A 21097-nucleotide genomic window follows, 5' to 3' on the forward strand; every position below is an offset into this window, starting at 1 on the left:
TTCATTTTGCAGATCTAGGCTCCATCTCCGGTATCAGTCTTGCAGAACTCTACTTTCAGCTGGAATACAAAAATAAGCCACTCGTTTCTCCTTTTCCAGGGAGCAGAGTATCGCTAAGGTCGCAGACTGGTGGAGGATGCCAAGTGCAGTGGTTCATGCAAAGGGAGAGATTATGACACTGTAAAGCTATGAAAGTCCTTGCAAACACAAGCCTTACAAGGGCAGTTGCTCAGGTACAGTCCCTCTCTTGCTGAGATCTGACACACCAAATACAAGTGGTCGGAAGATCAAAGGATTTGTTGCCCTGCTGCATGTGCCAGAAAGGAAAACTGGGCAAACAGCATTGCTAAGATGAGACCCACTGCAAGGAGGAAGGGAGAGTGATGCACAGACCAGCAGCATAAGAATGAGATTCAAAGCATGAAATTAGACAGATTGGTTATATTTTTCAGGCAAAAATCCTCTCTTGCCCAAGCTCCATGCCAAGCAGCAATCCATACAAGAAATTGAGTCAATTAACTTATGTATGGCTGAGTTCTTATTCTGATTCTGACTGTTTTCCAAAGCATTCTCAGCAACAGCATTAGCAGGCTTTGTAAGGAAAATTCACATTCCTCCTAACATGATGATGAACGAGACAAAAACTTTAAACAAATAAATGTATTTCTCCCAGCTCACGGGAATTCAGTCAGATCCAGAGTCTCACTCTTCTGATTCCTTACCTTTCAGGCATCAGTCTGCACTTTGCTGGACATAAAAAATGAGATGAAACATGAAGACTAATTTGGGATATTAAAGATCTATTTCGTTCAAATAAAACAGAACCCATTACTGGAGTCTCCTAGAGGCAGGAGAAAAAGGACTAGAAAAATTAAAAGGCTGAACATAATTAATGAATGCTCGTTTAGAACTGGCTATCATACAACATCTTGGAAGCTAAATTTACAGCTGTAGAGGGCAGGCTGCCTGCAGAAATGGACTCTGGAATGAACTCCATGTGCACTGTGTCAAGCTGGGGGGGGAAGATAGGGAACTGAGCTTACAGGGAGGTCCCTTCAAGCATGGAGTGATCACATCTGCCAAAAGCCCATCTGAGCTGAAAGGTCAGCTGCAGAAAGAATAACATGTTAAGGCACATGGTTTGATTCCAGTTGTGCCCATCTGCATACATTTATTCATTAGCTTCAGTGGAGTCTCTCCACATTTAAGCCCATTTTACTCAAATCACAGTCTTGCCCTGAAAATATAAGCAGACCACAGCTGGAAGCAAATGCAAACACTAGGAAACAGAAAACAGAAAGTAAGTCATTAATTATGAGAGAAAACATGACTAAAGATTTTAAATTAAGTAATAATTGCATATTTTAATTAGTAATGATAATGTTTATTTTACTTACATAGAAGTAAAATTCTGGATACATAAATTCCAACCTACATATTTCAGTTTCCATAACAACTTGATACAGTTATTCTTGTGTCATTTTTATTGCATCAGTGCTGGTTTTTTAAACAACCAAAAAAACCTCGACTGATTTTGTTGCTATGATAACACAATATTTTTTAATTATTCTTTTCTTTTTTCAGTTCTTCAGGAGACCTGTATGCTGTCCTTTCCCTGCAAAAATGTTCACACCACAGCATGAGAATTTCACTACCAGTTCTGGGGCTCAATGCTGCATTTGCCCTAAGTCTCAAGAATATGTTTAGCTATTCTGCTCAGGCAGTGATCCTGCTACTTTGCTAGTCCCCCTCAGGATATTAGTCAGGATTCAGGATATTAATAGGAGATCCTCCCTCTGCCAACAGGTGCATTTTCTGCTGAAAACCAGTAGCAAATTAAATGAGCACTAGACTTTTTGGAAAGTTGCAGAGCTATAGTTAGATTTTAGGCAACAGTGACAGAAAAGCGAGCTGCAGAGATGCAAGACATGTAAGTAAATCACTGCAATGCTCTCTCATGCACACTTGTGTCATGGGTAGTGAGTGAGGCTTCAGTTTTAGCTAGGAATGGATTCTTAAACTCGTAGGAGTTCCAAGGATTTGGATCACATGTTATTAAAAATCATACAACCAACCTCCTCCTCCTTTCCAGATAGCAGTGTGGTATGAGTGAGCCATACAGCTTGCCAGAGCCTGCTACTGCCCATTCACCTTTCCTAGCTCTGCACCCCCACAAATGGACCCATTTCAATTCAATTGCGATTACGTAACCGCTAATGTTGCATTTCTAGCTGTTGTCTGTAACAGCCATGATGAGAGCTACTGTACTAATTAATAACAATTACATTATGGTACAAGATGAGAAGCTGCTTGGCAACCATTGTTCCATACAGCTGGCATGGAGGGACGTCAGATTAGCGACAGTAGGGCATTTAAGAATGTAAGGTTAGAGTTTTGATGGAAAAGAGCTAGTGCAATAGCTGTTGTGTCAAATCCCGCAGCTACTCCTGTGGACTGCCTTGGCCTTTGGGGGCAGAACTTCAATTATGCCAACTAAATAGCCTCTACTTCAGTCAGCAGAGCTGTGACAGCTGCTTTTAGAGAACTGTCTCCCACCTAGTACCCAAGAAGAGCAAGAGTGTTGACATGTGTGTTACCACACAGAAGATCACAGAATCACAGAATGATTGAGGTTGGAAGGGACCTCTGGAGATCATCTAGTCCAACCCTCCTGCTCAAGCAGGTTCACCTACAGCATGTTAGACAGGATCACATCTAGGTGGGTTTTGAATCTCTCCAGAGACGGAGACTCCACAAACTCTCTGAGCAACCTGCACAGTATTTTGCAAAGAAGGCCGTTTCTCTCTTTTTGTTAGTGGGAGTTAGTGGGATCATACTGTTCTTCATTTAAAAAGTATATATATTATGTTAAAGCAAATGTATATATATTTTATTATACACACACACACACATATATGAACAAATACAGTTATAATAACCCAAAATAGGAGGAACATCCCACAGTGCTAGGTACTGCATAATAACTTTGTAGGAAATATATATAAATAAAAATATCACTCAAATGATGTGATTGAATTCTGATTTATCTCAAGATGTACTGCAGGTTCATGTCAAATCCAAGAAGAGAATCCAGGTCTCCTGTCTCCACCACAGGCCCATACAGTCGCTTCCTATTTAAAAACATCTCCACAGAAATTACAGAGGAGGAAAATACTCCCATTTCACATGAGATTAATTGAAACTCATTTTGTGCCTGCTTTTGTCAGAAGTGGTGAATTTAAGTGAGTCTATAGCAGTAATAAAACCAGTCCAATTTTTTAGAATAGGACTGATATGCCATAAAATGATACTTAGGAAGACCAAAGGATTTTTACACTAATGCAAGGATATAAAGGCAGTATTAAAGGCAAGAAAAAACAAAAATCAAAACCCTAGAGAATATTGTAATGACTTTTACTTCTCAAGATAGTTTTGCTTGAAGCAGTCTAAACTTTAGTATAAAAGAATATTTGTTCAGGCCAGAGCCATAGGGAGGAGATGTAAGTGGCAGGCTGCTTTGCCAAGTCATGGCTCTTGAGCTACAGTACTTATGCTGACATGCAAAAGTACTTCAGCTAAACAAAACCTTTGGCAAAATACAGTGCTATTTCTCTTCATTCAGCATCCCTCCTACACAGCATTACAAATTGCTTTGCGTTCATATATATAAAAGGAAAAGGACTCCAAAGGTAAGTTAAGTGGAATGACTCAGGTTATTAAACTGCAGAATATGTCATCATTCTCCCTAAATGTTGATAAACAGATGACGATGTAAAGTGAAAGGGAAAACAAACATTCCCTAAATACTTTCCAGAGGGTTGAGATTCCTTGGAGTTGCCAGAGAATTCTTTTGTAGTAGCTGTAATGAGCCAAATGTTGGGTAAGGATCTTTCACCGCCTAATGGAGAGATGGCATAAACCTGTGCTTGCACAGGAGGACTTTAACGCTAGCCACTGATCAAGGTTATTACAAAATTATGGACCGTACAGGGATTTCAGCTTCTGTGAGCTTGGGGTTGTAAAAGCATAGGAGTGTAAAGGACAGCTGTAACAGCTCTAAATAAACATCACTGGCAACTGCCTTACGAGAAAAGGAGCAGATGTACCAGGCAATGCCAAGGCACAGGTGGTGGGGAGGAGGTCTACACAGTCCATGCAATAATGCTCCTGCCATGCATACCACCGTATGCACACCATACTGTTCACGCATGTCCCTCTTTGTTTCCTATAGGGAGCAGGAATTTACCATGGCTGCCAGCTAAAGCTGATATTCCTTCATTTGAGAAACAGTGCCCCTCTCACAGCACACTGACACCAAGGTTCAGATGATACTATCAGAATGGGAGCCTAGATGAGGTAATAAATACAGTCTCATTAAAACAGTACTCTGACTTTATAGCACCTTACACTAAAGCTGCCTGCTACTTTATGCATTTGAAATGCATCTAGGCAAGTTAGGGGCCTCATTTCTCCATTTCGTTGTGATGAGTCTACTATCAAGTTGCCTGAGGTGGAGGTGTACATACAGACTTGGAAGAATGCTAGATGAAAAGCTTATTTGAAAATATTTTCAGTGTTGCCAAATATTTGCTTGAAACATCCCCAATCCCAACCTGTATGCACTTGTTAAACTGAATTAAAAAAAAAAAGAAAGAAAGAAAGAAAGAAAAAACAAGAAAAACAAGAAAAAAACCTTTCCTTGAGAGAAGGAAAGAACAGAGATCATGCAGGGAAATGGTTTGAGGCCTTTCTGGAAGAAGAGATTGATTATAGCGAGAAACTGCACCTCTGCGACCTCATTTCTCATTAGTGGGGGCCTAGAAATGGCACTTCAGATTCCAATAGTGGTCAAATTCAGAAGTTTCATAAAAACATTGATGTCTTTCGATGTCAACAACAGACATTTCTGCCTATTTTTTTACATCTTATTACCTTATTGCTACCAGTTCAGCTTTGGATTTCACTAGTTTATACCCAAAGTTGAAGTTAAAAATGATCTTACTGATACAACTGGGTTCATAACAGGAGCCCCTACAAGCCATGGTGAATTTTAATGCTATTCATTGGAAGACTATTTAGAAGGTTATTAGCAAAAATTAAGTTTCTACTATTAAGAAAATATCTGCAACTAGTGGTGTCATTCCACAATTCGGAAACACCACCCCATGTGTTTTCTCAGCTATGGTTAACTAAGAATCTTCCTGCATGTATTTGTGACCAACAGCCTGGTCACAATTCACAAGGACAATTCAAGCCTTTGACATCTTTTGTCTGGACTGCAAAAAAACATGGTTAAGCTGGGCCCAAAGTCTCTTGGTTTTTTGAAGTTCACTACAATTTATAGTACACAGCTACTACGTAGCTGCAACATCTCCCCCACTACTCAGGATGGGCAAGGATGTCGGACCAATTCTCCTCACTCTCTGATGGCTTTCCACAGAGCAGTGAAACAAAACAAAGATTTTTGGGGCGTTCTTTTCCAGGATACAGTGAAGGCAGAATTACTAAATGCCTTCTGTGCTTCAGTCTTCACTCTTAAGGGCAGCCCTCGTAACATGAGGGAGAAAGTCTGGAGAAGGGAAGACTTTCCTTTGGTTGAGGAGGGTAGGATTAAGATCTTCTGGGCAGGCTAGACATCCACGAATCCATGGGCCCTGATGGGATGCACCCATGGATACTGAGGGAGCTGGCAGATGTTGTTGCCAGGCCACTCTCCATCATCTTTGAAAGGTTCTGGAGATCTGGAGAGGTGCCTGAGGACTGGAAGAAAGCCAGTGTCACTCCAGTCTTCAAGAAGGGCAAGAAGGAGGACCCAGGCAACTACAGGTCCATCACCCCTCACCTCCATTCCTGGAAAGGTGATGGAACAGCTCATTCTGGGTGTCATCTCCAGGCATATGGAGGAGAAAGTGATCAGGAGTAGCCAGCATGGAATCACCAAGGGGAAATCCTGCTTAAACAATCTGATAGCCTTCTACGATGGAATGACTGGCTGGGTAGATGAGGGCAGAGCAGTGGGCGTTATGTACCTTGACTTCAGCAAGGCTTTTGACACTGTCTCCCATAACATCCTCCTAGAGAAGCTCAGGAAGTGTAGGTTAGATGAGTGGACAGTGAGGTGGATTGAGAACTGGCTGAAAGGCAGAGCTCAGAGGGTCATCACCAGTGGCGTGGAGTCTAGTTGGAGGCCTGTGGCTAGTGGCGTCCCCCAGGGATCAGTACTGGGTCCCATCCTCTTCAACTTCTTCATCAATGACCTGGATGAGGGGACAGAGTGCTTCCTCAGAAAGTTTGCTGAGGATCCCAAGCTGGGAGGAGTGGCTGATCCACCTGAGGGCTGTGCTGCCATTCAGAGAGACCTGGACAGGCTGGAGAGCTGGGCGAAGAGGAACCTCCTGACGTTCAACAAGGGCAAGTGCAGGGTCTTGCACCTAGGGAAAAATAATCCTAGGCACCAGGACAAGCTGGGGGCTGACCTCCTGGAGAGCAGCTCTGCAGAGAAGGACCTGGGAGTGCTGGTGGATGACAGACTGACCATGAGGCAGCAATGTGCCCTTGTGGCCAAGAAGATCAATGGTCTCCTGGGCTGCATTGGGAAGAGTGTTGCCAGCAGGTGGAGGGAGGTGATCCTGCCCCTCCACTCAGCCCTGGGGAGGCCTCATCTCGAGTCCTGTGTCCAGTTCTGGGCTCCCCAGGACAAGACACACATGGAGCTACTGGAGAGAGTCCAACGCAGGGCTACAAGGATGATCAGAGGGCTGGAGCACCTGCCCTACGAGGAACGGCTGCGAGAGCTGGGCCTCTTCAGTGTGGGGAAGAGAAGACTGAGGGGGGAATCTGATCAATGTGTACAAGTACCTGAAGGGAGGGTGTAAAGGGGACAAGGACAAACTCTTTTCAGTTGTCCCATGTGACAGGACAAGAGGCAATGGGCAGAAATTGAAGCACAGGAAGTTCGGCCCGAGCGTGAGGGGGAATTTCTTCCCTGTGAGAGTGATGGAGCCCTGGACCAGGTTGCCCAGAGAGGTTGTGGAGTCTCCTTCTCTGGAGATCTTCAAGGCCTGCCTGGCTGCAACCCTGTCTAACATACTCTTGGTGACCCTGCTTGAGCAGGGGGGTTGGACTAGATGATCTCCAGAGGTCCCTTCCAACCTTACTGATTCTATGATGCCAAAAAGATCTCCACAAATTGCAAGTGAAGGGCAACATATGACAATTTTAATTCTCAAACAGAATTGTCCACTTTAAGGGTAAAGTTATGTGTCTGCAAGGCATATTTCCTGGGCAAGAAACAATAACAAGGAAGCCAACCAAGAAATAAAGTGATCTGAATTAAGAAACAGCATTAAAAAATACACCCATAAGTGCAGAGATTGACTGTGTCAGGTGACCATTTACTCAGCATCTTGGATACTGAAAGCACTACTTATAGATTTGCTTTCAAATGACCCAGCAAAGATACATTTGGGTACTCTGGGAGCATTTAATGTATAGGATAGCCCAAAAAAAGAATAATGATTACGTAAGTAGAGGCATATGTCTTTTAAGAATCTTCCTGCTCCTTAGAAAGAGGCAAAGTTATGAACAGCAAATTATTTTGCTACCCTAGAAAATAAAACAGATGTTGTTAATTTGCAGACTGAAAATTCTGAAATAGTTTATTCAAGATAATTGAAATTTGTTGGGTTTTTTCTGACCATTAAAGAAATCACTCTATCATCTTCAGTATTAAAATGAAAAACTTTAAATTCCCTATTCAAAGAAACATTTCATTTTGAAAGGGAATTTTTGGTTTTTTTTAATTCCATTTCGGGGTGATGAGTTTAAAAACATCCTCACAGCAATTTGAGAGAATTTCACTTTCAATGATGTGCTTTGCAGTCCTTTTAATTGTATTTAAAAAATACCAGAACACACAGATCAAACTTTTACTGTAGTTCTTATTTTAGTACTTCATTAAAACAATAATAGCCTAGTAATTATCATTACTGTTTCCACCAGACTATTAGTTTCAACAGCCTCTTTCTAAGACAGTGAATTTCAGATCCACTACCTTTTTTACTCCTGAATTAATTTTTTTTTCACCTTGATGCCACAGCTGTTTATCTGTTCTCAGAAAGCCTTTAAGGCAGACACTTGCACTGCATGAAAGTGCTGGGATATATAAAAAAAAAAAAAATGCAGCAAATCAGGTAGGCTCCCCAGAACTGGAGAACTTCAGAAACCTTGGTCGTTTTGGTTTGTCCTTTCAGCAAAGAAACTTTATGTAGCTTTGACAATGGACTGAACAGCACCAACAGGGTTATCACTGTGTACTAACAAGGCTGACATCCTGATAGAAAAGCAGAAAGAAGCACGTTTTATAAGCCAAGCAGAGATTGGCATAATCATTCACATGTACAGAGAGTCATTAGTGGGCTCAGCATTTTTCCCCCATCAGCATTGTCTAGGTCTATGCAGGCTGATGAAAGCATGAGTTTCAGCTAACCTGACAGGCTCAAAATATCTCATGTTTAAAAAAATAAAAACTTGAGTTTCATAACTCATCTGCAAAATCTATTTTCTCAGTTTTAGGGGAATAAGCAGTAATAACGCTTGTTTATTCCAAGATGAGGTTGCAGAGACCCAGCCACAGATTACATCTCCTTTGTACTAGCACATAGAGTCTCTGCTCCACCAAAGTTACAATAGAACCTGGGTAAACATGAGCAAACAGTGGGACAAAATTGTTCAGCAGCGGGAGAATAGCCATGTAAGGGATGATCATGGTTGCCATGACTGCAACCTCCTTTCTTTTGGGGCAGAGGAGAATTTTAAAGATGAAATAAAATAGTCTTTATGAAGGGCTCCTATAGGTTGGAGATGGCAATACCAGGAATGTTCCTCATGGAAAAAATAATGAAGAGCTGATGAAGCAGAGGTGGAGGTCAATAGGAAGTCAACAGGAGAAGATATGTAGAGTAGAGACATAGCATGATAGGCCTTAAAAGTAGGATAAATGTGTTTTTAATGGTTAGAAAGATAAGCACAGAAGTGATCTCCATAGAAGGCTGTTTGGATGGATAAATGGATCGAGACTACATAGGAGAAGGAAACTTGTTTGTAAAGGCTCTTTCAGCAAGAAGGGGAACAGTTAAGAGTGAAATCACTCCTTCACAGAACATGCAGGACGAGCCAAATGCTTTATTTATAATCCACCTAAATCTTAAAATGGAAAAGAAGTGGTAGTCGGTCTCATCTCCGTCCTCTAAACGGGTGAATTTCACTATAACCTGTTAAAAGACTAAAGTGATGCAAGTGATAGGTAAAACAGAGACAAATGTATAAAATATACAAGATGAAAATGCATAAAATCCTGTGGTTTGAGTCATGTCATTTGTAACTGTATCATAGCTCTAGTGTAAAGAAAAATGGGATTCTCAAGTTGACATTTTCCTCAATTTCCCAGGTTGTTGCCTTTGGGATTGTTGTTACTATTTGTTAAAACCTGCAAGTACCTGTCTCAGTTCCTGAAAAAATAAACAAACCAGGAAATATATTTTCCCTTACACATGTATTTCTCTTACTGAGCAGAGATATATGCACCTACCAAAGCAATCATTCCCACAGTGATACTTACACAATCCAGAAGTCTTGGGGTGATATCTTTATTCTTGGGAACTATTTAAGAAGCATTTTAATGAAGAAGCATTTGTAGCCTGCAACACGTAATGGGCTCTTAAACCTCTCTGTGGAGACCTGTGTCCTTTGCACATGGAGGGCAGTGAATTCTCTTGCCTAGCTGCTCAGTTTGGTAGATGATCAGAGTTAATAAATCTGTAAGTGAGACAAATTGCTCTGATATATTTTTAGAGTGAAACTTAGCTAGAGTAGATTCATCTCTGAATATTAATTTTATAGAACTCTTACAGTTTTAAAGGGCGTATTTTTTGATTCATTTGTTTTTCCAGTGATTAAAATATAACTTAGAAACAACGAATTAAATCACATATAAGTTGGAGGAACTACTAGCTTGTGTTAGAAGTCTGTTGGGACGTTCTAATATTTTTAAGCATGTGATTTTTTTGGCAGATTACTAAGACAGCAGTCTGTGTTAAAACGTAGTGTGTTTTAGAAAAAAAGAATAATGTGTTCAAACTGCAAGAGCCTTTTTTAGGTGATATTCTCCTATTATCTTCTACTGCTAGATCTACCACTCTCTTATTTTTGGCCTTGGTACACAGGAGTGGAATTTACTCAATAGGCTGACCATAAAGCTTGTCACAGTGGAGATCCATTGCTTAATTAAAAGTGTGACTAATTTTGTATGCTTGTTAATATTCAGACATATTTTCATTGGGGAAAATTATTATTCCTGGCCCCTAGCAGCTGTTCTGGTCTGTTCCCAATCCTTTGCAGATGTAATAACAAATCCCAGATCAGAAAACTGCCGAGAGGTTGTTTGATAGCCATATTATATAAGTATGAAAAAAAATAAAAACAAACATGCTGTCATAGATGTGACTCTTTCACAATTGCTGATCTAGTTTAGTTTCTTTAATGCAGAAATCCCAGTTGTGCTCTCCACACCGCCAATATAAATAGATAATAATTTTAAAATTACACTAAAAATTTCCCTGACAAAATTTCTCAGTGAGACCCGTAAACTCTTATGCAAGGCACACCGACACAAGTTGTGATGTTAAAATGGGAGTGAGAAGCAACAAACGGGAAAGCTTTGAATGTGATCCCCTCTAAGTCTACACAAACTTGAGCAGAGGGCAGAAGCAGAGCAACATCTGTCTCCGAGGCTTGGCCAAGATGATGGAGAACCTCTGTACTGAGTGACGTGACATGCGCATCACCCTGCTCTCAACATTGTGCCCTCAATGAGAAAACTCTCGTTCTGCAGAAATTTGGAAACACAGAGAATGCTGTATTCCGGACCATTTCCGTCCACAGGATGACACTGTTTTACATATATACAACTTCTTACTTTGAAGTGGAAACATTAGCCTGACCACATTGAAACACACTGAGAAGCAACTCTAAAGTGACATTTAACAGACGTGCTGGCACTCAGGTTATTGACAAGCTACAGAACAAATAACAAATTTATAAATAGAGACTCAGCATGGGTACCCAGTATGGGGCTGAAGCTCGGCTTTAATAATACAATGACTTTGCAGTTACCCATTTCCAAACATTAGTCAAACCACTGGAAAAAGCAGATGTATAAAATAATCTCTAGAAGTAAAGCATACCTTTTTATTCATGTACAGAAAATAAAATTGCTACAATATTGTGTAAAGATCGCCCTAAGGAGCCAGACTTCAGCATTATTATTAAACAATATGTAATTACGGTTGTTATACACTCCTGGGTGCAAAAGGGACACAACTGTAACAAACCCAGAACCAAGACGTCATCTATACTATGGGTTACTCTACCCCTTAAAAAGACTTCTGCTCTCCTGAAAAGGAACTAAGTGCCAAATAGAATTACAAGTGAATTGGCTCTGATACAAAGTCAACCCACAGACACAAACTGCATTTGATCTGAAAAAAGTATACTGTAGGAGCTAAATCTAGTCAAGGAACAGACAGATAAAATTGAATATTTTGAATCCTTCTAATGAAACATTATGGTTGATCATACCTAATGACTCTTGTGAATTAAGTGTAATCACTTCAACAGAATCAGATCAGCTCCTGGGAGTAAACCAAGACTTATAAATTAAAGCTGTACCTGGATACAAACAAAGAAAACGAACAAAAATTTAGATAGGCAACTGAATTTTTATACGTACATATAGAAGGGTCTTACAGGTCCAAGTTTTTTAGACAAGCTGCTAGTGTGAAACAGATTAATGGTTTGATAGTTATTTCAGGCTGAAGAATTTTTAAGTAGGGTTTTACTGCTGGAACTTTTAACAAGGAAGCACTTACTTAAACTAAGGACAGAGAAGTAATTACAATGTTTATAATAGCTGGGTACAAGGATAGCAGGCATTCCTGAAGCAGGCAGGAATGGGAGGATTCATTCTGCCTCCTGCAATTGTTTGTCTTTGCAAAATGAGCCTCTAAATATAAGAAATGCATGGAAAAACAGGAATTAAATGAACTCCAAGAACTGGAATCTTTGGGGACCATCTCAGAGCAATGATCTTGTCCCACTGTGCTGAATGCAGATTGTGCATGTGAGATTGGTGTGCGATGACCAAGTTTGCACAGTAATTGCAAATGATTGCAGTTCAATATGCTAGACATATCTGCACCAGATGCCCTATATGTTAACAGTCTTTTCGTGCTATGATACAAGGACAAGCAGATCTGTGTCTATAAGATTTATATGTAAGACTGACAGCAGTGTTCTTTTTCTTCATCTCAATTTTCTATCTGAATAAGGGTCAAAACACTGCTGACCAGAAATAAGTAGCACTGGAGACCAAACTAATGAAAACAGAGGTTAAAACAAGGGTAAATTTATGTCTTTTAATGAGCATCTGGAGCTGAGCACAAGCAGCTTGTAGCTGTAGCTTCAAGCAGTATTACAACTGTTATAGCTAAAGAGCAATTCAATTTTTGTTTTACCAGATGGATACCTCCATCTAGGTACTTTTATGATCTCCATTATTGTATTTTCTAAGCATCTCACAGTTTTAATTGTATTTATCTACACAACATTTAAGTGCAAGGCATCCTTTATCTAGTGACTTTTTAACGCAATGCAGAGAGTCCTGGGAAGGGAGAACCTTTTCTCCCAAGCAAGTGACCCATTTGCTAAGCCGAAGAGCCAGGCTCAGATCTGTACATCCACTCTCTGACTCCAGTTAACTGCTATTCTCAGCTACACACTTGCAAAACTTTGCTGAAAGAGATGGTGACTACCTCTTCCCCAGCATTATCTTTAACTAGGTAGGGCAAGAACAGTCTCCTGAGTAGCAGAAAATCTGAATTTAAACCCTCAAGCTGAATCCATATCTTTCTAGGAGAAATTTCCTAGGAGTGAGAAGAAAAAAAGTCTCTTTCCTGCAACAGGGACAATTTGGAGCCCTAATTTCAGGAAAGGGCTTCAAGCTGTTAATGCTGGTTTTACCCTGCTTGGTCCAAGAAAGTAATGAAGCTCTTTGGCAAAAGCCAGGCTGTAAACAAACCCTGTCTTCATGATTTTCCATCAGCAGATTGGGCACATCCCCAATCAGCATGCGAGCTGTGATGAATGCTTTGCTGAATGTTTATAAATAAGGTAATACTGAGTTTCCTAGCACTGAATGCTTTCTCTGCTTCTAGTCCAAAGAAATTAAGATTAGACTTGCAAAACATCTAAAATGCCCATTATATATACTTGTCCTTTTTCTTACTTTTCCCTGGGCATCTGCTCCTAGTGCCCCTTGGAGACTAGGTAACAGGCTACATGGGCAAGATAATAATTGCTTCATTTAAGCCAGTGTGGGTGTTTTATTACTGCAGCTTGAAATGACTCAGTTTAAAAGTAGCTGAGATCCTCAGACCTTGGAAGGCATGTTATCTTTGTAGTGTCAGCTTTCCACAGCCACATTCTCAAGGTAGCTGTCCAAAAAGGATCTTGTCTGGATCATACCAATCAGCTACATGCCTAAGCACTGTCAGGATTCACACACTAACTGACGGTGATGTACCCTTGCAACCTACTTAATTAGGTGTACTCAGAAACGCTTCCCATCACAAACCACTAACCCTTCCCCTTCCATGCAGTATGCTTGTGGTTCTGGTCTTCCCATAAACAAGCGGGCTTTAAACTAGGTGTGTGTGGGAGGGTATCATACAGACAGGGTAGACACCAAAACACAAGTTGGGTTGGGGGGCCTGCAGTGGGTGCATGCAGCTGGGGATGTGCGTCTGGGACATGGCTATGGGAGACGCCCGTACACCCTTCCTGGAAAACCTGCAGGCATGATCACCTCTCTGAAATGCCTGTACACCAATGCACGCAGCATGGGGAACAAACAGGAGGAGCTGGAGATCTGTGTGCGATTGCAGGGCCTTGATCTCATTGCAATCACGGAGACATGGAGGGATAGCTCACATGACTGGAATGCTGCCCTGGATGGATATGTGCTTTTTAGGAAAGACAGGCCAGGGAGGCGAGGTGGTGGAGTTGCTCTTTATGTGAGTAAGCAACTGGAATGCATCGAGCTCTGCCTAAGGGTGGAGGAGGAGGAAGCAGTTGAGACCTTATGGGTAAAGATCAAAGGGCAGGCCAACATGGGGGGACACTGTTGTGGGTGTCTACTACAGGCCACCTGACCAGAAAGAGAAAGTTGATGAGACCTTCTATAGACAGCTGGAGGTAGCCTCAAGATCACAGGCCCTGGTTCTCATGGGGAACTTTAACCACCCTGACGTCTGCTGTAAGAACTACACAGCAAGGCACAAACAGTCCAGGAGGCTCCTGCAATGCATGGATGATAACTTCTTGTCACAAAAGGTGGAGGAGCCTACGAGGAAAGGTATCCTGCTGGACCTTGTCCTTACCAACAGAGAGGGACTGGTTAGTGATGTGAAGGTTGGGGGCAGCCTTGGCTGCAGTGACCACGAGATGATGGGGTTCAGGATCCGGCAGGAAAGAAGTAAGGCAACAAGCAGGATTGCAACCCTGGACTTCAGGAGAGAGGACTTTGGGCTCTTCAGAGACCTAATTGGTGGAATCTCGTGGGTTAAGGTCCTAGAAGGAAGAAGAGTTCAGGAGAGCTGATTAATATTCAAACATCACTTCCTCCAAGCTCAAGAGCGGTGCATCCCTATGAGTAAGAAGTGCAGCAAAAGGGGCAGGAGACCTGCCTGGGTGAGCAAGGAGCTCTTGGCCAAATTCAGACAGAAGAAGAAAATACACAGACTGTGGAAGGGGGAACAGGCTACTTGGGAGAATTACAGGAATGCAGTCAGAGTATGTAGAGATGCTGCAAGGAAGGCTAAGGCCTGGTTGGAATTGAGGCTGGCAAGGAAAGTCAAGGGCAACAGGAAGGGCTTCTTCAAATACATCAGCAGCAAGAGGATGACTTGGAAAAATGTGGGCCCACTACTGAATGGGGTGGGGGCCCTGGTGACAAGGGATACGGAGAAGGCAGAATTACTGAATGCCTTCTGTGCTTCAGTCTTCACTCTTAAGGGCAGCCCTCGTGAATCCCAGAGCCTGGATGTGAGGGAGAAAGTCTGAAAAAGGGACTTTCCTTTGGTTGAGGAGGAAAGGATTAGAGACCTTCTGGGCAGGCTAGACATTCACAAATCCATGGGCCCAGATGGGATGCACCCACGGGTACTGAGGGAGCTGGCAGATGTTGTTGCCAGGCCACTCTCCATCATCTTTTAAATGTCCTGGAGAACTGGAGAGGTGCCTGAGGACTGGAAGAAAGCCAGTGTCACTCCAGTCTTCAAGAAGGGCAAGAAGGAGGACCCAGGCAACTCTAGGCCAGTCAGCCTCACCTCCATTCCTGGAAAGGTGATGGAACAGCTCATTCTGGAGGCCATCTCCAGGCATATTGAGGAGAAAGTGATCAGGAGTAGCCAGCATGGAATCACCAAGGGGAAATCCTGCTTAACCAACCTGATAGCCTTCTCTGATGGAATGACTGGCTGGGTAGATGAGGGAAGAGCAGTGGACGCTGAGTACCTTGACTTCAGCAAGGCTTTTGACACTGTCTCCCATAACATCCTCCTAGGCAAGTTCAGGAAGTGTGGGTTAGATGAGTGGACAGTGAGTTGGACTGAGAACTGGCTGAAAGGCAGAGCTCAGAGAGTCATTGTCAGTGGCGTGGAGTCTGCTTGGAGGCCTGTGGCTAGTGGCGTACGCCAGGGCTCAGTACTGGGTCCCATCCTCTTCAGCTTCTTCATCAATGACCTGGATGAGGGGACAGAGTGCCTCCTCAGAAAGTTTGCTGAGGATCCCAAGCTGGGAGGAGTGGCTGATCCACCTGAGGGCTGTGCTGCCATTCAGAGAGATCTGGACAGGCTGGAGAGCTTGGCGAAGAGGAACCTCCTGACGTTCAACAAGGGCAAGTGCAGGGTCTTGCACCTATGGAGAAATAACCCTAGGCACCAGTACAAGCTGGGGGCTGACCCACTGGAGAGCAGCTCTGCAGAGAAGGACCTGGGAGAGCTGATGGACAAGTTGAGCATGAGCCAGCAATGTGCCCTTGTGGCCAGGAAGACCAATGGTCTCCTGGGGTGCATCAGGAAGAGTGTTGCCAGCAGGTGGAGGGAGATGGTCCTGCCCCTCCACTCAGCCCTGCTGAGGCCTCATCTCGAGTCCTGTGTCCAGTTCTGGGCTCCCCAGTACAAGACACACATGGAGCTACTGGAGAGAGTCCAGCGTAGGGCTACAAGGATGATCAGAGGGCTGGAGCACCTGCCCTATGAGCAAAGGCTGCGAGAGCTGGGCCTCTTCAGCGTGGGGAAGAGAAGACTGAGGGGGGATCTGATCAATGTGTACAAGTACCTGAAGGGAAGGTGTCAAGGGGACGAGGACAAACTCTTTTCACTTGTCCCATGTGACAGAACAAGTGGCAATGGGCAGAAACTGAAGCACAGGAAGTTCGGCCCAAGCGTGAGGGGGAATTTCTTCCCTGTGAGAGTGACGGAGCCCTGGACCAGGTTGCCCAGAGAGGTTGTGGAGTCTCCTTCTCTGGGGAACTTTAAGGCCCGCCTGGCTGCAACCCTGTCTACCATGCTGTAGGTGACCCTGCTGAGCAGGGAGGTTGGACTAGATGATCTCCAGAGGTCCCTTCCAACGTTACTGATTCTATGATTCTATGAAGAGTTTGAGAAATATGAACTCATAGCTGCTGTAGTAGAGACCTACACATTAGACGTTTGAAGTGGGGATTTTACGCGTTTCTGTTGACCTCTCCCACTTCCAGATTCAAAAGTATGCAATGGTGACCACGGGAAGGTGGAGGAGGCTTGAGGGAAAATTAGGGAGAGCGGCTTTTCACTTACAAGCCTTCAGCCTTGCCATTTGGGCACTTGCTAAGGATGGAGATTTCCATCCTTGGGTATGCCAAATAAAGCTTAATATACCATACCTAAACACTGATCAGAGCAGGACCAAAGAGAGACTTCTTTCCAGGTAATCACTTTAAGCACTAGGCTATAGAATCAGATACAGTATCAGTACTCTGTCTCAATAAATATTTAATTACTCCATATAAACTGGAATCATCCCAACAAGTAAGAGCAGAAGAATATCTGCTAGCGTAATGTATAGTGCACTCTCATGGTAAGAGAAGCACTATCAACTCCTATCAAGCCAAGTAGGGAACTGGTTATGGTTTTCCTACATCCTTGGAAAACGCCCTAACCAAGCAGCCTCCTCATAAGGAAAACTGTATCAGCAGTGCCTTTACACACACATTGCGGGAGAAGTCTTGCTATCTCCTTGCTTACAGAAAGGGATTTATGATTATGAACTGCAATTAAGGTAAGGTATCTACATCCTTTTGAGGCAGATTTTAAGGAAATGATATCTTGTTCCATCTCTGGAATTTCTTATATGTTAGCTTATAGGTGTTTTCTGACATTTGTGGGCCTTAATATTGGACATCAATTTGTTCCCATGTAACACGTTAGAAGACAGGGTCCATAACTAGTGCCTGGACAAGGCTAGGTACCTCAGGCACTGCAATTCCTGTCCCCCCTTTCTGACTCCATTCTTAAGTCCTCCTCTCGTGGCCTCACACATGGTCCTTCAGAAAGCACACAGAACAATAGAGAATTAAAGCCTACAGTTCCCAAGTCCAAGATTAGCATTTTCACCAGCAAACAAATCTTGCAAAGTAGTTTCCAGGGAAACTATATATATGTGTGTGTATATGTATATATACACACACATACACATATACAAACACACATATATTTGTGTGTGTGTGTGTGCATGTATTTATGTACCCAAATACATACAATGTCTGCACTTTCAAGACTACCTACCTTCCACAGTTCTGCAAAGATTTTTGTTTGGTAATTAGAACGTTCCAAGCCTCTAACCACAGTTCTTTTCAGAAGAGTCTACACCAACTATGTATTTTCTCTCCACAGGCTAGATTTTTCATTAGGACCCAGGATTTGTTGTTACTTGGGCATTTACCTAAAACGATGATTGTACTGAGGAAAAGCAGGTCACACAGGTCATTTGAAATGAGTGAGAGGAAGAAAAGAAGAGAAACTGGAAGCTCCTGTTATTATATGTGATAAGGTAAACACATGTTTAAGTGCTTTTTGGAACAGGGATGAATAAACTGTTCTCCGTGTCTACTAGGAAGTAGACAAGAAATAATGAGTTCTAATTAGAGTGAGCAATATCCCTGTTTGTCATTAGGAAAGACTTTCGAGTAGTGAAGGAATAAGTTACATGGAGGAGTCGTGGACTCTCCATCATGAGAGGTTTTAAAGACCAGATTATGCAAACATATGTCAGTAAGAGTTCAAATGCAGTTGACCTGCCTTGAGGCAGGAGTACGGACAAGAGGATTTCTTTAGATCTCTTTCAGAGCTATATTCTGGGTTCCTACAACATGACTAATACAGAGGAGTTTTTCATTTATTACCTGATATGTCACATTCCCTGCCTGCTATGTGAATACATAAAACAAATAAGAGCATTCACAAGTAGAGTTCAGCAAAGCTTTTTTTAGTGAATAGTGATTTTGCCTCAAAAATAAGTTCATTGATTCTGACAATATCTACCAATTTCAGTTGATTTTGTCAAGCAGGATTTACTAGAGGGAAAAAAACAGGGATAAATTCACACATGCACACAAAAAGTCTGTATATGTCCTCTTTCTTCCTTTTTCACTAACACTCTCCCACTGAAATTATTTTTGTCTATGGCATTTACAGATCTGCCAGATACATTACCACATATATTTACTTTCTGTACTAGGTGAAATGAGAAAATAATATGATGGTAGGAGAAATTTCATTTTGCATCTGGAAATATCAACATCATCTATTATGCTAATGAACAACAAAACTGTTAATGGTGGAGCAAAAATCAAGGGCATGGGTTTTAAATATACAGATTAGAGGTCATAAACCAGGCTGTGCCAAAATGTCCATTGATTTCATCAGGGTTAGGAGTTCATTTAGGGTCGACACCTGAACAGCAAGGAGTTTAACTGGAAGCACACAGGTAAAGAGCGAGGGAAGAGTTAAAACGCAGCAGTGACTAACGCTGAGCTCTAGCAAGTGTTTTGTTAGTGCCATTTTGACAGTAGATGTGGGATAGTATGTGGGATCATTCACACTAATAATTTTGATACAATTTTTGATATAATTTTTGATTTGGTTGTGATATACATGGTGAGCTAATATATTCCCCTGACTTTTCACTTGCCTTCACTAATGCCAGTCCAAATTACAGTCCCTCAGTCTGGGGGATGGCTTTCTTCTGAGGCATTAAGCTTCCCTGAGAATGGTAAGAGGATCAGGACCCTTTCTTCTCTCTTAATTGCTGAAGATCCTATCGCAGTAAGCTGTAAGATCTAGTATTAGCTTATTACAAACTGATAGGGTGAGGACAGACACCTGATGAGAAGGTTTAGAGGCCAGTCATCCCTGTAAAACCAAGGGAGTATTGCAATCAACAATCTAAAAAGTTTTCTATTACTTAAAAGACTACATTTTGGAAAAGCAAGTATGTCAATACAAATGTGGGGCCATAGAATACTTGACCTGGACATTGAAGGCTTCACTCATTTTTCAATAAACAATTAAGATTTGAAGATAAAAAAATAAAGAGAACCAATTTATATGGAAAAAATAATATATAGACAGTCAAGGAAGGTTTCATTTAGAAGTAAGGCACAAAAGAGAGGCAACCTCTGGACTGAATGATCATCCATGGGCTTTTATTACAGAGATAAGACTGTATTAGAGAATGTAGGGGGTGAGGGTTCCACATTTGGAGCACATAATTGAGGACAGAGAAAAAGAAAGTACAATTCGATCATGTTGCATATGGAATAGGCCATGAATAAGAACTTGTGTGATATATTAGGTTATGGAGTTACGCTTTCATAGAGCAATTTCTCATAGAAAGCAATGTACTGCATGAGATTTGTACAGCATCTGGTACATTCAGCATGTGCTAATCAGTTCTGATTCTAAACTGCCAAGAGCATATAGCGCTGTCAAAAGAAGAAAACAAAAGCCTACGCTACTAGTCTGGTGTGCCTAAAGTTGGATCCTTAAAAGCATGCCCAGGTATGGACTGAAAACTTTGTGCTGCCATTATATTGACGGAGTTTGTGGGTAGGCAGCAACTTTGAAAATGAGGGCACTTTGGACTCTGACCATCAGCACCCAGGTTTGGAAAGATTATTCTAATTTCTAATAGTTTTCTATTGTTTTGCTTTGCTTCAGAGTGTCATTTTCCTAATACCAGCAAAGTCTGGAGATAGCTCTATATTTCTATTAATATCAATGTGAAATTTTAAGGTTAAATTCCCTTGGATAGGAGTAGCAGCATATCCTTTAGAGAACAAGGATGTTAAGAAAGATGGGGTTGAGGGTCAAATACTTTGATGAGGCTGGAATGAAAAGAGTATGTGTGATCCACTGTCTTTCTGAGACACTTCAAAAGATAACACGCTGGAATATACTTTCACCTTTTTAAAGCATATTGTTTTGTCTAAAAAAAAGAGAAGCAAGGTTAGCTATCTGTGTCTTCGGTCTAGGATTCAAATTTTAAATCATTCATGGGATATACCCTATATTGATGTTTAGTCTCATTTGTTCTGATTTCACTCAAAATCTGAACAGTTGTTCTCATTAATTCTGAATGCTTCTTTTGCTAATTAATTTTTACAATAATCTTCTTCATGTCTTCAGAGACTTTTTTTCTAGCTGCCTGTAATTCTGATTTATCTTTTTAGAGAGTCACATATAAAATGTTATGTAGAACTAAAATTGGTTTCTGAATTTTTTTACATTTTTTAAAAAAGAGGAAAGTCCTTACTAATAAATTATCCCACCTACGGAAAGCGCTTTGGAATAACTCAAGAACAGAACATTGCTTGGTTTCTTCGGACGTGCAAACATGTGGTTGCCAGGCAGTTAGTTTAGACCATTGATTTAGTTAATAG

At 41.8% G+C, this 21097-nt stretch overlaps 1 protein-coding gene across 1 annotated transcript in view; it reads right to left on the minus strand.

Annotated features, from left to right (window-relative positions):
• The window catches only part of LOC134145727 (disks large 1 tumor suppressor protein-like), a 148791-nt gene that overhangs the window by 8367 nt on the left and 119327 nt on the right, over nucleotides 1–21097 (minus strand). The gene's annotated exons all lie outside the window — the stretch shown is intronic.

Source organism: Rhea pennata, chromosome 1 (genome assembly GCF_028389875.1).
Source record: "Rhea pennata isolate bPtePen1 chromosome 1, bPtePen1.pri, whole genome shotgun sequence".
Lineage (NCBI taxonomy): Eukaryota > Metazoa > Chordata > Aves > Rheiformes > Rheidae > Rhea > Rhea pennata.